The sequence below is a fragment of the Suncus etruscus genome, chromosome 13, assembly GCF_024139225.1.
Source record: "Suncus etruscus isolate mSunEtr1 chromosome 13, mSunEtr1.pri.cur, whole genome shotgun sequence".
Lineage (NCBI taxonomy): Eukaryota > Metazoa > Chordata > Mammalia > Eulipotyphla > Soricidae > Suncus > Suncus etruscus.
The window spans coordinates 36925607-36931083 of NC_064860.1; positions in this window are offsets into that span (position 1 = coordinate 36925607).

A 5477-nucleotide genomic window follows, 5' to 3' on the forward strand; every position below is an offset into this window, starting at 1 on the left:
TTTGGTTGTTGGGCCACACCCATTTGATGCTCAGGGGTTACTCCTGGCTAAGCACTCAGAAATTGCCCCTGGCTTAGGGGTACCATATGGGACGCTGGGGGATCTAACTGTGGTCCTTCCTTGGCTAGCGCTTGCAAGGCAAGACGCCTTACCTTTAGCGCCACCTCACAGGCCCCAAAAAGTGGTTAATTTTTAAGACAAATTAATACATTACATTGTATTGAGTAATGTAAAAAATTCATTAATCCACGACAGACTACTGCCTAAAAATACCAGTATTATATTAAACATTTAAATTATATCCTGAGAACTAAATCCTCAAAGGTTTAGTGATATACAAAATTGAATATTAGGGTATGGAAATCCAGAATGCTAATTTGCTATAGCCTTTTCCTGGTTCTCTGCCAGAGACAAAATCCTGAGCTGGCTGGGTTCATCCTGCCCTAGTTTAGTACTTTTTATTTTCATTTGCTTGCTTCTGGGAGAATGAATATGCTGCTCTGGTCAAATTTGCCCTGACAGAGCTTTGGATTCAATTTCTAAACACTGAAAATAATCTTTCTGTCCCCTTTTAAAGGCAGATTTTATCTCTTTGTCTCAGGTCACTTGATTGGTGTGGTCTGCAACAGTAGTAGTGCAGCTGCAGATGAGCCCCTCCCTAATAACAACCAGAACAGCTTCCCTGTAAATCCCAAATCTACTTGGGCTGTGTTTCTGGAGATTTCATCTCTGTCCCTAAATTGTGACTACATTTAAGGAGGGTGATTTTTTAAATTCTCTTTATCTTTGATAGTTCAACAGATTTTTTTTCCTCTCTCCACAACTTCTGCCCTTTCCTCTATAACTGAAGGCATGTGGTTTAAGTCTCACTTAAACTGCCATGCTTCATTTAACTCGGCTGCAGCCAAATTGCTGTGAATGCCATGCTTTTGATGAGACATTAAATCAAGGTAAACATTAATCCCCCAGGCTGTGGCATCTACGAAGAGAAGTAAACTATAGATTCACCTAAAAGAAAACAAAACTGTCATGTCCTCTTCTTTGCCTCCAGACCCCACATATTGACATTAATTATAAAATACGCTCCCTGGAATGTATTAGAAGACAAATTAATTTGGTGCAGAAAATATTTTCTCCAACCTTCCCTGAATATAAATGCTTCTAGAGACAAAAATTAATTTATATACCGGAATATTAGTATTTTAACTTTCAACAGCAGCAACAAAAAAAGCCATTTCTGCAAGTTGTATTTCTGCATGCTTTGTACTCAATGAAAAGTCAATCATGCAATTTAATTAAAATCATATAAGAAGGGTAAGGCTGGGCTGTAGCTATGCCATAGCTGTATGACATTGGCCTTGCATGCAGTTGACCTAGGACGGACTGAGGTTCAATCCCCTGGTGTCCCATATGGTCCCCCAAGCCAGAAGTGATGGCTGAGCGCATAGCCAAGAGTAACCCCTGACCATACCGGATGTGGCTCAAAAATAAAAATAAAAAAAGGGTAAGAAAAAAAAGAAGGGTAAGACTGATTTGGGAATAAGTCTAGAAGGTGTCAGCTCAGGTTTACTTTTTTAAACTGTATTCCTCTAAATGCCTCATTTTTTCATTTTTTTATTTTTCACCACCTCTGGCAAGCTCAGGGGTTACTATTGGCCTTCTCAGAAATTACTCCTGGCAGTGGTCAGGGGATAATGGAGAATGCTGAGGATCAAAACAGGGTCCACTAAATGCAAAATAAATTCTCTAGCCAGTGTACTATTGCTCTGGCACCCTAAATGCCTCAATTTTTATATTACATTCTAGCTTTTGATGTTAGTGACAATATAATTTAATAAGTTTAATAATTTTATCATAACCATTTACTGAAAAAGTCCATCCCTGCGGGGTCCTGTAAGCCCCCCGGGGGGGCCCGGCCAGCGGGAATCGGCTGGGAGGCTCTCGGACGGCCGCACCTTTATTTGGCTGGGTCAGAAGAATAACCACACCTGTAAAAAATCTGAGAGAGGTTAGTAATAATGACCTCAGGCGATATAACCGGTCTAAGGTGGTCTTTATTGGGGTCCAGCATCTCTTATATAGAGGAGGAGAAAGGGGCAGGAAAAAAGACGGTGTCAATCATACATTTTGGCGCGAAAGCCATGAGACAAAGGCAGTAAATCGTCTTCCAGAGGGGAGGGAGAAGGAGTGACAATTTTACAACCATTCCCAAGTCAGCAGCTTTCAAGAAATTGCCCTATGACCCTAAAGTAGGGTCTGCAGCTCACTATCTGGAACTATCAGCAATTTGTGATGGGGTAAGCTTTGTTGCATAGCCATTAACTCCGGAATGAAGTTAAAGGGAGTAGCCTAAATCTGGGAATGGTATTGGGGTGTTTGCTTTCTCTCCGGGGCTTCAAAGAGAATCTCCTGCAGCTGCAAATACCTTTCCTGTTAGCTCAAGGGCTCACAGCAAAGCCTGCACGTAGGCAGCTTTTAGATGAAAAAGGCTGCATTAAGACAGAAGACAGAAAAATTGATCTCTGACAGGACACTGTCTCCAACACATCCCTGTACACATACATGTATAGACACACAATACACTGGTTACACCATCATAAAACATGTAATATATCTTTGTCTATGCTTTCTATCTCATGCTTTTGTTTTTGAGTTTTATTATTTAATGAACTACCATGAATTATAGTTATAGACACACAATACACTGGTTACACCATCATAAAACATGTAATATATCTTTGTCTATGCTTTCTATCTCATGCTTTTGTTTTTGAGTTTTATTATTTAATGAACTACCATGAATTATAGTTACCAAGTTATTTATACTTGATTTCAACAATGTTTTAAGACCAAATCCCTTACCAATCCTTTACCAGTATCTTCATTTTGCCTCTCCTATTTGGCCTACCTCTTGGAAGGTTCTATTTTCTTTTACTTTTTTCTCTCCCACCTTTTAGACTGTGACTTATCCTACTTTTATTGATAAATTAATATGCATGTCACTTTACCTCTTTATAGCATGTAGTTCTAGTCTTTCTTCCCTCATTGTCATAATGATCCCTTCCCTTATCTATCCCACCTCTACTCCTCCACCCCACAATGACAAGCTTCCTCTAAGGACCAGTTCTCCTGCTCTTTGCTTCCATTGTCATTGAGTACTGGTTATTCCCCTGTTCCTTTATATCCACATATGATCAAGCTCATTCTGTGTTTGCCCCTCTCCCTTTGACTAATTTTATTCAATATGAAACATTCCATTCTACTGTTCTACCCTTTAATGATGCCTATCTCAATATCCCACTGATTTAACTTATATGGTTTATAATATATTTCAATATCATATAGCTCATTTCTTAGGGTTTTTTTTGGGGGGGGGCACACCCAGTAATGCTCAGGGGTTACTCCTGGCTCTGCGGTCAGAAATCGCTCCACCAGGGGATCGAACCATAATCCATCCTAGGTCAGCCACGTGCAAGGCAAAAGCCCTATCACTTATGCCACCACTCTGGCCCTTAATCTCTTAGTTTAAAAGTATTAATTTATATCTTTATCCACTTACTCATCCAGATTAAAAATTCAAATTGGGGTCAGAATGATAATACAGTCAATAGGGTACCTGTCTTGTAGGTGGCCAACTCATTTTCAATCCCATATGGTCCCCTATGGACTTCCAGGAGTAATTCCTGAGTGCAGAGCCCTAAGCACTAGCAGGTATGCCGCCTCCAAAACAGAAAAAAATTTATTTTGTCAAGACAAGACTTACTACTTACTTCTGAAAGATATATGTTACAATATAGTTATAAACCAAGCAAAGCCAAACAATGACAGTCATCATCAGACTCTAAGAAGAATAAAGCAGGCTTTCCTCTCGCAGTTTTCAACGAGAGCCTTGTCCTGAGATAAACTTTGATTTGAATTTCTAACTTCCTTGTGACAAATTTTTTCAATAACAAATTCACTTATTCAAATTAAAATAAATAATATCATCAGATTTTTTATTTACAAATAAAGTTATTGTGATAGTGGGGATTATGGACCCTTTGATGGTGGTAAAGAGCTGCAGAAAATTTGTACATTAAACCAGAATTTTTTAACTACCATGAAACATAGAATTAAAAAATTGGTAGTTGAGATTCGGTCATACAATGGTCAAGCACTCTTTCATTCACCACTCTTCATTTTCTGCCACCAATTTTCCCAGTTACCCATCGTACCTTTGACTTGTGTACGTTAAACCATTCTTGCTTACCAAGATGAATTGGTCATAGTATATTTTTTGATGAATTGTTGGATTCTTTTGCTAATATTTTTAAGGATATTTATTTTTATATTCAGCAAGGATATTGGCATATAATTCTCTTAGTTGTTCCATTGTTGTGTATCTGACTGCTTTTGGTATCAAGGTGCTTCAAAGAAACTATTTGGGAGTGGTTCTGTTGTTTTCAATTTTCTTCCTGGAAAAGCCCAAAAAGGATTGAAAGTAGGTCTCTTTAAAGATTTGAAAGAATTAATTAGTGAATTCATCTAGGCCTGGGCTATTTTGGGGGGAAGGGGCTTTTTGTTTACCATTTCAATTTCCTCAGTGGTGATAGGTCTATCAAGTATTCCAACTAAACTTGGTTGAGTATTGGGAGGTTATAGGAGTCCAAGAATTTGTTGATTTCTTCTAGGTTCTATGTTTTGTGGCATACAGATTCTCAAAGTAATTAATTTGGATTCAATTATTAAACACTGAAAATAATCTTTCTGTCCCCTTTAAAAGGCAGCTTTTAGCTCTTTGTCTCAAGGTCACTTGATTGGTGTGGTCTGCAATAGTAGTAGTGCAGTTGCAGATGAGCCCCTCCCTGAAATACCAACCAGAGCAGCTTCCCTGTAAATCCCAAATCTACTTGGGCTGTGTTTCTGGAGAACAGATTTCATTTTTCATTTTGGATTCCATGTATTAGGATTCTCTCACTTTCTTTGGGAGATTTGATAGTGCTTTATTAATTTTTTTTGTTTTTGTTTTGTTTTGTTTTGTTTTCAAAAAACTCTTGGTTTCCTTGATCAATTAAAATTTGGTGGGTACAAATTCATTAATTTCTACTTACATTTTTATTATTTCTTTCTCTTGCCTGCTTTGTGATTTTGGGGGGGGTTACTTTCCAGTTTCTTAAGTTAGAAAGCCACATTCTTTATGTGGGACCTTTCGTCCTGATGCATGCTTGCTGAGCTATAACATTTCCTCATAACATTGCTTTTTTGTATCCTACTAAAACTGATAGCTTGTATCCTCATTCTCATTTTTTCCTAGGAATTTTTGCTTTTCTCTTTGAGATAATCTCTGACCTACTTGTTATTCAGCAATGCATTATTTTATTTTTTAGGTGTTTGCATTGTTTCTATTTTTGCATGTGATTAACAATATTTTCAGTGCACCATGGTCTGAGAAGGTAGTTCCTATTATCTTGACTTTATAAGATTATGTTTTATATCCT